At 42.1% G+C, this 12,919-nt stretch overlaps 1 protein-coding gene across 3 annotated transcripts in view; it reads right to left on the minus strand.

The window, feature by feature from the left end:
• Positions 1–12,919, minus strand: part of LOC121283840 (glypican-5-like) — a 1,341,390-nt gene that overhangs the window by 410,449 nt on the left and 918,022 nt on the right. The window lies entirely within an intron of this gene.

Here is a 12,919-nt window from a genome sequence, read left to right on the forward strand (position 1 = left end):
CAACCTTGGACTATTATGAACCGCGCTAATGGTGCCTTCATGTCTCTGCAGCTGGAAGAAAGGAAATTGTATCTCAGAAGATATATAAATAAAGCATGGGTACAGAGTGAACTGTGGTAGTTTTAGTATTCGGAGGTTTGGTAGGAATGTAAAGGGAATTATGGTTCAAAGATCAACAAGCTGGTGGGGATCAGTAGACCAACCTAAACTTTCATTTTTTATTTTAAAAGGAACCTGGATCACTTTTCCTCATTTGTACTAAATTTTTGTATACAAATTAATGATAGTTACAGCTACATACTGCAAGCTATTATAAATCTCGGGTTTACCAGACTTCCTTCTCCCACTGAAAAGAATAATAATGGATAATTTATTTCTTGTGCTGACAAATGGCAGACAGAAGGACTACGTTAGAAGAAACTAGAGTGAGGATTGAAGTGGATGGTGTCACAGTGGAACAAATAGATAAGTTTCGCAACTTAGGATAAATTATAACAGAAGATGGCAGATACGATGCCAAAGTCAGAAGAAGGATAGAGATAGCCAGAAGTAATTTCATGAAGATGAAGGAAGGATGTGTTAGCAAGAAGAAAACTCAAGCTTTTAACAAGGCAAAATCTCATAAGATGCTACATTCTATCCACTTTCCTGAAAGCCTATGAAACCTGGACAATAATTAAAGGTCTGTGGAAGAAAATAGAGGCCATTGAAAAGTGGATGCTGGGGTGTCTGCTTAAAATTCCATATACAGACCATAAGACAAATGAAGAGGTGTTTAAAATTGCAAGAGCAAAAGAGGACTCCAAAGAGTGACGTTCAGAAAAGGAAAAGTCAGCATTTCAGCCATTGAATCAGAGCTGGAAAGCTACAGGGCTCTTTCCTAGAGAGAAATGTGGACGGTAGCAGAAAGAGGGGATGACCTGGGTGTAATTGGACAATGGATGTCACAGAGTGGTTGCAGACGAGCTACAGTGGGTGTGTGAGGGTGGCACAAGACAGATGAGCGTGACATATTGTGGCAGCAGAGCTCCTGGTAAGAGTAGCTACAAGCTGCACAGGAGGATGTAGAAAAACAAAATCTTAATGGAATTATTTTTGGAAAATACTATCTTACAGAAGCAAAGCCAAAATAAGTAAATTATAAAGAACTATGACGAGAACAAGTCCCACCAGCTACTGGAAATGCTTAATATAAAACACCTTTTACTTTATAATTGGTTGATTTTCTGTTGCAGAATCCCACATGTCCTACCTATTATCCCTCAAAAGCATAAAAATGTCCAGGACATGTTTTTTGCGGTATAAATAGGAAGGATTTATTAGGCCGTGTGATTGCTCCAGGCTGTAATCCACTCCAGATTTGACTGTTCGCCCAACCGACTGAATTCAGCGTAAATCAATAGCTGCTTTGTGTACAAGATTAACTCAGAAGCAGGCCATGGTAATATTGTGCCAATCTCATCATAACCTTTTCCTTCCATAGGTTTCCAGTTTTAACAATGTGACTAAATCAAAATACATCAGGGTATCAGAAACTTAGCTCAGGCTCAGAACAAGAAGCTTCAAATGTTTTTAGTCTAGGAACACCTCAGGCCGTTGGATTGCCACTCTGTGCCCACTTACCTACGCCAAACTTTTTTTGTACCTGCTGTGCCAACTCAGGTCGGGTGAGATCCAGGCAGCGCAGCTGTCTCTGAAGTCCAGCACCATCGAATGAAAGGAGGACACGCCCCATTTTCTACGGCACTTGCTGCCGCAAAGCAGGTAACTTTAAAGGTCTCATTGAAATTGACAGGCCAGGGAGGAGGTAAGTGCCTAAGGTAAGTGAAAAGGATTTGCGGCGTGGTGCTGTTTGGAGGTTGGGTGGGGATGGGGGGAGGTGGTTGGACGTCAGGGGTGGTTTGGGGGGAGTTGGACATCGAGAAGGGGTGCAGTGGGCCGGACATTGGTAGGGGCTGGGGATCAGAACTCGGGAAGGGCTGGACGGGTCGGACATTGGGAGGGGGTGGGGGGAGTTGGACGTCAGTGGGGGTGGGGGAGAAGGCAGATATCAGGAGGGGATGGGAGGTCGGACATCGGGGGGGGGGGGGTGGCTGGGAGTGGTCAGAAACCGGGGTGGGGGAGCTGAGAGGGGTCAGTGGGGGGGGGGAGCTGGGGGGGTTGGACATCAGGAGGGAGGAGAGTGGGCCGGACATTTGGTGGGCTAGAGGGGTTGGAATTTCTGGGGTCATGGGTTGGACGTGGGGGGGTGGTGCAGTTTCGGTTAGTGGTAACAGTCAGTCCTGCTGGGTGGGGGGTGGGGGGGTTGTCGGGTGAGGAGTCCCGTGTTGGCGGACAAGGGAGGAGTGCGAGCACTGAAGTTTGCACATGCGCCCAAGTGCACGCAATAAAAGCTCCCTGAGACAATGAGCTGCCTCAGGGAGCTGAAGATTTTTGAAATTAAAAATTAAAAACGTAAGCAATGTTAAAAACATGACCCCGCTTATGTTACTCTATCACATGAGCAGGGACAAGTTATGAATGAAATTATAAAAATTTTATTTAATTTTTATTTGCTATTTGAAACCTCATTCCGCCAGTGGATGAGGTTTCCTAAAAAATCCAAAGGCCACTTGGCCTTTTCGCCTATCATAACATTGGATGGGCAGTGAAAAATTTCATTTAATTATTACTTTAATGGCCTTAATAGGCCTGTTAATTGTTGGCAGGTGTGCTGCCAAATCCCACCCGCGCCCACCAACCAAAATATTGTGCAAGTGCGCGATGACGCCTGGACGGTCACCCGACATCATCACACGTCATTTGATGCTCGGTCGGGTCGGGCGCGCGTTCTCCCGACGAGTGCCCCATATTTATTTCTGCATCTGTATCTAATCTTTGTATGTGTGATAATGTATGTGAGATGTCATGCTTTAAAACTTTGAGGCAAGTGTATGATAAATACACAGGAAGGTAGGTAATTGATGGATATCTCTTCTGTGTCTCTTTTGATTGGCCAAGCGGTTTAAATCAGGAGACGTTATTACAGCTGAAGAGTACAGTTAAGAAATTCACTTTTAAAATATTTAACATCCAAATTAGTTAAATAGAATAGAGATGGCTAGGCAGGCAATGTGTTGCAGCTGTAACACGTGGGTCTTGGTGGAGGGTGGTATGATCCACGCTGACCACATGTGCAGTAAATGTTGGTTACTCGAGGAACTTTGGCTCAGAGTTGGTGAGCTTGAATCCAAGCTGCAGGCACTGTAACACATCAGGGAGGGGGAGAGTTACATGGACACTGTTTCAGCAGGCAGTCGCACCCCTTAGATTAATTATATCAAATTTGGTCTGTGGTCAAGGACAAGAGGGTGTGACTGCGAGTGAGGCAGGTGTGGGGATCCATAATTTAGCTTTGGAGGAGCCTCAGCCTTGTCCAATAGATACGATATTCTTGCTCCCAGTGTGGATGAGGGCACAGGCTGCAGGGAGGATGAGCAAACTGTTCACAGCACCATGGTATAGAGCACCATTCAAGTGGGGGGAGAAAAGAGATATGTAGTATTAAAAGGGGATAGCATAGTTAGGGGAATAGATACTGTTCTCTGCAACAAAGACAGAGTCCTGAAGGCTGTGTTGCCTACCTGGTTCAAGGTTAAGGACATCTCTTCTGGGCTGGGGAGGAAATTGCGGGGGGAGGGGAAAGATCCAGTTGTCATGGATCACGCAGGAAAAAATGTCATAGGTAGGACTAGTAAAGAGATTCTGCTGAGGGACTACGAGCAGCTCGGGGCGAAAAGCAGAACCACAAAAGTAATAATCTCTGAATTACTACCTGAGCCGCATGCAAATTGCCATAGGGTAAATAAAATTAGAGAGGTAAATGCGTGAAACAAAGATTGGTGTGGGAGAAATGGGTTCCGATTCTTGGGGCACTGTTACCAGTACTGGGGAAAGAGAGAGCTGTTCCATTGGGGCGGGCTTCATTTGAACCATGCTGGGACCAGTGTCCTGACGAATCGTTTAACTAGGGTTGTAGATAGGGCTTTAAACTAATTAGTGCGGGGAGGGGGGTGGGGTTTAATTAAAGGGAAGTTTAGAAAGTCAAAAATAAGCGAGAGCAGAGGTGCAGCATAGTGAAGAGGCGAACAATAATCAAAGTGTGACAGGAAGGGACAGAAAATATAAGGAGAAGAATGCAGCAGAAATTAGAACCAGAATGAGTAATAATGGTAAAAAGTCAAAGCTTAAGGCTCTTTATCTGAATGTACGCAGCATTTGTAACAAGATAGATGAGTTGACAGCACAAATAGAAATAAATGGATATGACTTGATAGCAATTACAGAGATGTGGTTGCAGGGTGACCAAGACTAGGAACTCACTATTCAAGGGTATTCAACGAAAAATGGGCAAAAAGGAAAAGGATGTAACGTAGCTTTGTTAATAAAGGAAGGTATCAGTGTGCTGGTGTGTAGTGATCTAGATGCAGTAGATCGTGATGTGGAATCAGTTTGGTTGGAAATAAAGAATAGCAAGGGGAGGAAGTCACGGGTCGGAGTGGTCTATAGGCACCCGAAGAGTTGCCTCACTGTAGGACAACGTATAAATCTTGGAGAGGCAAGGTTTGATCAGGGATAGTCAGCATGACTTTGTCAGAGAGAGGTCATGCCTAACAACTTTGACTGAATTTTTTGAGGAGGTTATCAGGGGTGTAGATGAGGGTAGTGCAGTTGATGTAGTTTACATGGATGTCAGCAAAGCCTTTGACAAGGTCCCACATGGGAGACTTATAAAGAAGGCAAATGTACATGGGATACAGCGTAATTTGATAAGGTGGATTCAAAATTGGCTTAGTTGTAGGAGACAGAGGGTGATGATAGAAGGATGCTTCAGTGACTGGAAGCCATTGTCCAGTGGCGTAACCACAGGTATCTGTGCTGGGTCCACCATTATTCAGCATTTATATAAACGACATAAATGACTATGTAGTGGGGAGGATTAGTAAGTTTACGGATGACACAAAGATTGGCTGGGTGGTTAACAGCGAGGTTGAGTGTCTTGGGCTACAGGAAGATATAGATGGGATGGTCAAATGGGCAGATAAGTGGCAGATGGAATTTAACCCTGAAAAGTGTGAGGTGATACACTTTGGAAGGAGTAATTTGACAAGGAAATAGTCAATGAACGGCATGACACTAGGAAGTTCTGAGGAACTTGGTGTGTGTGTCCATAGAACTCTGAAGGCAGAGGAGCATGTTAGTGGGGTGGTGAAAAAGGCATATGGGACACTTGCCTTTATCAATCAAGGCATAGATTACAAAAGTAAGGAGATCATGTTGGAGTTGTATAGAACCTTGGCGAGGCCACAGCTGGAGTACTGTGTGCAGTTCTAGTCGCCACCTTATACGAAGGATGTGATTGCACTGGAGGGGGTGCAGAGGAGATTCACCAGGATGTTGCCTGGTTTTTATTTAAGTTATGAAGAGGGGTTGGATAGACTTAGGTTGTTTTTGTTGGAGTAGAGAAGACTGAGGGGCGACCTGATAGAGGTGTACAAGATTATGTGGGGCATGGACAGGGTGGATAGGGAGCAGCTGTTCCCCTTAGCTGAAGGGTCAGTCACGAGGGGACATAAGTTCAAGGTGAGGGGCAGGGGGTTTATGGGGGATGTGAGGAAAAGCTTTTTTACGCAGAGGGTGGTGACAGTCTGGAATGCGCTGCCTGGGAGGATGGTGAAGGCGGGTTGCCTCACATCCATTAAAAAGTACTTGGATGAACACCTGGCACGTCATAACATTCAAGGCTATGGGCCAAGTGCTGGTGAATAGGATTAGGTAGGTAGGTTAGGTGTTTCTCAAGTGTCGGTGCAGACTCGATGGGCCGAAGGGCCTCTTCTGCACTGTCTGATTCTGTGATTCTGTGAATGGAGGCATGTAAGGAGGGTGCTACAATTGTCATGGGTGATTTTAATCTGCATATTGACTGGACAAATCAGATTGGCAGGGGTGACATGGAAAACAAATTTGTAGAGTGCTTCAGGGATTGTTTCTTAGAGCAATACGTTGCAGAACCTACCTGGGAACAGGCTATTTTAGATCTAGTAATATGTAATGAGGTAGGATTGATAAGGATCCTCTTAAGGATCGTCTAGGGGGTAGTGATCACAACATGGTAGAATTTCAAATTCAGTTTGAGGGTAAGCAACTCGGATCTCAAACCAGTGTCCTCAACTTAAATAAGAGCAATTACAGTGGCATGAAGAAAGAATTGTATAAAGCGGGCTGGGAAAATAGACTAAGGAGAAGGTCAGTGGATAAGCAATGGCAGAAATTTAAGCAGATATTTCATAATACTCAGCAAAAATTTATCCCGGTCAAAAAAAAGGACTCGATGAGAAGGATGAACCACCTGTGGTTAACAAAGGCAGTCAAGGAGAGTATCCAATCAAAAACTAAGGCATACAAAACGGCCAAAACTAGTGGTAGGCCAGAGGATTGGGAATTTTTTTAGGAACCAGCAGCAGATGACTAAAAAGCTAATAAAGAGGGAGAAAATTGATTATGAAAGTAAATTGGCAAGAAATATAAAAACAAACAGCAAGTGCTTCTACGGGGATATAAAAAGAGAGTAGCTAACATGAGCATGGGATCCTTGGAGGGTGCGACTGGAGAATTGATAACAGGGAAGAGGGAAATTGCAGATAATTTAAACCAATGTTCTGCCTTGGTCTTCATGGTGGAGGACACTATAACCATTCCAAACATATCAGATAAGCAAGGAGCTAATGGGAGGAAAGATCTTGTAACAGACTCTATCACAAGGGACAAAATATTTGAGAAACTAATGGGACTATAGGCAGACAAGTTGCCAGGACCTGATGGCCTGCATCCAAGGGTTTTAAAGGATGTTGCTGCAGGTATAGTGGGGCATTGGTCGAAATATTGAAGAACTCACTGGGTTCCAGGAGGGTGCCTATGGATTGGAATACCACTCATGTAACACCCCTGTTCAAGAAGGGAGGGAGTCAAAAAGCAGGAAACTATAGGCCAGTCAGTCTAACATCTGTCGTTGAGAAAATGCTATAGTCCATTATTAAGAAAGAAATAGCAGAACATTTAGGAAAGCTTAACACAATTAAACAGAGTCAACATGGTTTTGTGAAAGGGAAATCATGTTTGACAAATTTGCTGAGTTCTTTGAGGATATAACAAGCAGAGTTGATAAAGGGGAACAGGTAGATGTAGTGAATTTGGATTTCCAGAAGAGCGATACAGTGCCACATAAAAGGTTATTACACAAGAAAAGAGCTCACGGTATTGGGGTAATGTATTAGCATGGATTGAGGATTGATTAACACACAGAACTCAGAGAGTCAGGATCAATGGATCTTTTTCACGTTGGAAAGATGTAACTAGTGGAGTGCCACAAGGATCAGTTCTAGGGCATCAATTATTTCCTATCTATACTAATGACTTGGAGGAGAAGGAAGAGTGTAATGTGTCCAAATTTGCTGACAGTACAAAAATAGGTGGGAGGGCATGTTGTGATGAGGACATAAGGGATCTGCAAGAGGATATAGACAAGTTGAGTGAGTGGGCAAAAACTTGGCAGATGGAGTTTAATGTAGGAAAATGTGAGATCATGCACTTTGGTAGGAAGAATAAAAAGGCAGACTATTACTTAAATGGGTGGAGATTCCAAAAAAGTGCAGCACAGAGGATCTGGGTGTTCTTGCGCATGAAACACAAAAGCTTAGCATGCAAGTGCAGCTAGTAATTAAGAAGGCAAATGGAATTTTGGCCTGTATTGCTAGGGGGTTGGAGTTTAAAAATCGGGAAGTCCTGATACAACTGTACGGAATGTTGGTGAGGCCACACCTGGAGTGCAGTCTTGGTCCCCGTATTTAAGATCGGATATACTGGCATTGCAGGCAGTTCAAAAGAGATTCACCAGGCTGATTTCTGGGATGAAGGAGCTGGCTTATCAAGAAGGCTAAACAGGTTAGGCCTTTATTCATTAGAGTTTAGAAGAATGAGGGCTGATCTTATTGAAATGTACAAGATTCTGAGGGGGTTTGAAAGGGTAGATATTAAGAAGATGTTTCCACTAGTGGGGGAATCTGGAACTAGGGGACCTAGTTATAGAATAAGGGGACACTCATTTAAAACAGAGATGCAAAGGAATTTCTTCTCTCAGACGGTAGTGAATGGCTGGAATTTTCTACCCCAGAGAGTTGTGGAGGCTAGATCACTGGAAGTATTTAAAGAGGAGGTAGATTTTTAAAATATTGGGAAGTGGAGGGCTATGAGGAGCTGGCAAGAAAGAGAAGTTGAGGCCTAGGGCAGATCAGCCATGGTCTTATTGAATGTCAGGAGAGGCTTATGGGACCGAATAGCCTACTAATGCTCCTATTTCTTACGTTCTTATGTTATGTTCTTTCTTTTGTTACGACCGGGATGGGAGGACTACGTGAATTATCAAGCCCCACTACTCCGCAGGCCGTACTATTAATTTAAATGTTTAATTTTCTCACCAAATGGCCAATTGTTCACCTGTACTTCTAGTGCCCAGAAGAAAAGAGACTCTGATCTGGCTTCTTTCAAAAAAGTCAGATTGATTAATTTATTGTAAAACAAAACTCCTCAAACCAATTTCAAGAAGAAGTTGGCACACGATTGCAATCTGGAAGTGTAACCAGCTAACCCTTTTCAACTTCCCCAACATACACACACACAGACAAACAGAAGATACACAGGTAGTTTCTACAGAGATAGGCAGATGGAAAAAAAAACTTTCTTAGGAAGAAAAAAAAAGTTGACAGAGGCTCGATGCTGTCAGTCTGAAGTTCCCTTGGGTGAAGACATGCTGCTGGGTCCAGTAGATGACGGGAAGTTCACCAATGATGCTTCGGTGTGGACAAGGGTATAGCTGGACCAATTCTTCCTTTCTCAGCAGCTAGCAAATCCAAAATAATGCAGACAAACTACACCCACATGAGGATTATTTGGCTACTTGTGGAGAATCACACAGTTTCACAAAGCAAAGAGAGAGAGAGAGCTAGTCAGGGTAGACTTCTGCTCTCAGCCTTTCCCCAACAGGACTAAAAGCAAAGCCACAGGTTCAAACTTAAGGTTTTTCCTCTGCCATGTGATTGCCTTTCTGTCTTCCAGCTTTTCATTAATTAAATAACTTTGTAGTTCAAAACAAACAACTCCTTCTCAAGTACCATACAGCTCAGGTGATTTATTGGAAGAGGCCTGCTTGTTGACAGTTCCAAGGTGAACTAAAGATCATTTAAAAAAAAAAAAAATTCTCAGGCAGCCTGCAAATGTCCAAATGCTGCAATGTCCTTCCATATTTTAAAAAAAAGAAAAATCCACTTTTAAGAGATATGATTCCAGCATGCCTCCGCCCTTATGAGATGAAACACCATTTCAAAATGTGTTTCATCTCTAAGCATACAGAAAAAGATACATACAACATATAAACAAAATTCAAACATGCACTCACTCAGCCATTCATTCCTTATACAAGGTTTGTACAGTTTCCTCTGACAACCTTGTTTTTCAAACGATTTTACAAAATGTACATTCTTGATAATGCAGCAGCAATTATATTATCCTTGCCTGAAATAAGAACAATCTTTAAGTTGTAACTTTGTATTAGCATACTACACCTCAGCAGTCTCGTTATTCTGAGTCTTAAACTTTTCCACAAAGGCCAAAGGGTTACGGTCAATATTCACTAATGTTTCTTTACAGCCATGATGGATATGTACTTCAAAATGCTTAAAAGCCAGTTAACAGTCCCAGGGTTTCCTTTTCTACCATAGAGTATCTCTTTTGATGCTGATTTAATTTTTTAGAAAAGTACCCCACTGGCTTCTTTATGCCAGATTCATTTTCTTGCAAAAGGACTGTTCTCACTCCAAGTCACTAGCATCGATTGTCAGCTTGAAGGGTTTAGCAAATTAGGGGCAGCTAATACTGGTTCATTAGTTAGAATCGCCTTCAGCTTCTCAAAAGCTGTCTGGGACTCTCTTGACCATATCACCTCTGCTTTCTTTTGCAATAAATCCGTTAGTGGAAATCTCATGATTTCCTGTTTAGTTTTAAGGACAGGGAATTCCATCAAAGCCTGTATCTTCACTGTTCTTGGCAAGACTTGTCCCTGCCCTATGTTATGCACTAAATATTTTGTGAATTCACTTTTTGCAAGGTTTATTGCTAGATCTGCTGATTTGTAGTCGTTTAAATAAGACTTCCAATTGTTATAAACGGTCTTTTCATGTGTTGTTATGAACCAATACATCATCCAAGTAAACGACATAGTTAGGAACATTAGTGATCACCTGATTCATTAGTCTTTGGAAAATGGCATTACTCGGCAGTGGTATAGCCCATTTGGCATGACAAAAGCTGATATCTCTTTAGCTCACCACGTTAAAAGTACTTGCCAATTTCCTTTCAACAAATCTATCTTAGTAAGAAACGTGGCACTGCCAACCCTGTCAATACAATCTTCTAGACAAGGGATTGGGTAGGAATCCATTTTTGTTACTGTATTAACCTTTCTACAGTCTATACTGAATCAGGTTAACCCATCAGGTTTAGGCACTTACATGACTGAAGAACACCAACTGATTTGACTAGGCTCAATTTGGTGATCTTCTAACATACATTGGATTTCTGTTATCACTTGAGCTTGTTTCTTTGGACTTAAACAATAAGAATGTTGCTTTACAGGAGGAGGTTGCCCTACATCCACATCATGTGTGGCTGAAGTTGTACACTCTGGTTTATCCCTACAGATCCCTTTAAATTCTGTAAGTAACCTCACTAGATCCTCTTGTTATCCTAACTCTAAGTATGAAAATATGGTATCTAACTGTCCTAATATTTCAGCATTAATTCAAAATGGCTAAAACCAGTGAATTCATGTGGTGAATTTTGGGTAGCAAATAAAAGAAAAACTAGTCCTTTGTCCCAATCATATTCATGATAATATGCTTTAATCATTGTTTTGCGAGCCTAAACCTCCCTCTGTTTGTGGATGATATATGATGTGGATTTTAACTTTTATATCCAAACTACTCATCATGGTAATGGTCCCACACAGCCTACTAACACTCTGCCAAATAACACTCTGCCAAATGGTTCCTTAAAAACCGATATGGGAATTAAGGATTCCGGTTTGATTGCATGTTGTGGTTTTTCTACCATCTGGTACATATGGTACGTTTTACAAAATGCATCACGTCCTTATGAAGAACTAGGCAGTCAAACTGCTGGTTTATCAACGCTTGAGGTTTCCTTATCCCTGCATGTCCTGCCATATCAATTTCATATGCTATCCGTAATATTCTTTATATTTTTGGGTGGTTCCACTACCTGATGAACAAGTGTCCACTCTTCATCTGTAGGTCTGTGAGGAGGTCTCCACTTCCTCATTAGAATTCCATTTTTTGTATAATAACATTCTGGAACTTCCTCAGCTTCAGCTTCAGTTTGGGCTGATTGTGCTATCTTACTTAACTCTGGATCAGCTTGTTGAGCCTCAACTACAGAAGATTTGTTAAACATCTCTTTCAGATTATCTAAGTCTTTAAAGAAAGTTTCAGCCAGCTAAATATCTGTCTGTGGTATCACTTTGATCTTTGATGATGGACTTTGATTAGCAATTGCTTGGATCTTCACACAAAAAGGCAAAATTCCTGGAAAATTTTCCTGTAACTGCTCCGTCTCTTTAACATCTTTTGGACTTCCTGTAATTATGGGAGAAGCTACCAATTTCACACCAGCTAAATAATTTCCCAGGTGTAAATCAACTCCATCTGTGGGTAACTTCTGCACGACCCCTAATGTCACTATCCTAGATATTAGGTCGCAATCCAAGTGCACCCGGTACAAAGGTATGGGTATATACTCCCCACCAATACCATTGAGTAAAACTCTGGCTTTTAATGCTCTCTCTTGTGGAAAAGTTAGACCTTTCTACAGCAAAAGTGTTTGGGTGGCCCCTGTATCTCTTAGTATGATTATAGTGTAAATGAGCATATCCCGCTCTATTGTACAAAGTGCAATTGCAATGTGATTTGTTGTCTGGATGGTGGTTGTAGGAGTGGTTAAAAATTACCCATGGAAAGAGTTGATTTACTCCTGGGGAATGACTTGGCAGGAGTGAAGGTTATAGCTTCACCCATAATTACAGAAAATCTGAGAGAGGCTAAAGAGACAGAGCAGTTACAAAAACAAGTTCCTGGTATTTTTCCATCACATGTCATGACCAGGGCAATGGCTAAACAAAGTCCATCACCAGAGGTCAAAGTAATACAATAAGCAGATGTTAGAGTAGCTGAAACTTTCTTTAGAGCTGAGGGTAATTCAAAGGAAGTGTTTGACATATCTTCCATAATTGAAGCTCAGAAAGCAGATCCAGAGTTAAACAAGTTAGCACAGTCAGCTCACATTGAAGTGAGGCTGCAGGAGTTCCAGAGTGCTATTACATTAAAAACGGTGTTCTGATGAGGAAATGGAGACACCCTCACAGACCTGCGGATGAGGAATGGATGGTTGTTCATCAGATAGTGGTACCGCCCAAATATCTTGAGATATTGTGAGTAGCACATGAAATGCCTATAGCAGGACATGTAGGAATACAGAAAACAGAAGCATTGATAAACAGGCACTTTACCTGTCCACAATTTCATAAGGATGTAGTGCAATTTTGCAAAATGTGTCATACATGTCAGATAATAGGTAAACCTCAACATCTCGTCAAACCAGCATATTTAACACTCATACCAGTTTTTGAAAAACCATTCAGTCGGATATTAGTAGACTATGTCAGACCATTACCCAAAACAAAAGCAACACATCAATGTATCCTTACAATCATGACCACCCGATTTCCAGAAGCTATTCCTTTAAGGACAATAAC

Source organism: Carcharodon carcharias, chromosome 11 (genome assembly GCF_017639515.1).
Source record: "Carcharodon carcharias isolate sCarCar2 chromosome 11, sCarCar2.pri, whole genome shotgun sequence".
NCBI classification, from domain to species: Eukaryota; Metazoa; Chordata; class Chondrichthyes; order Lamniformes; family Lamnidae; genus Carcharodon; species Carcharodon carcharias.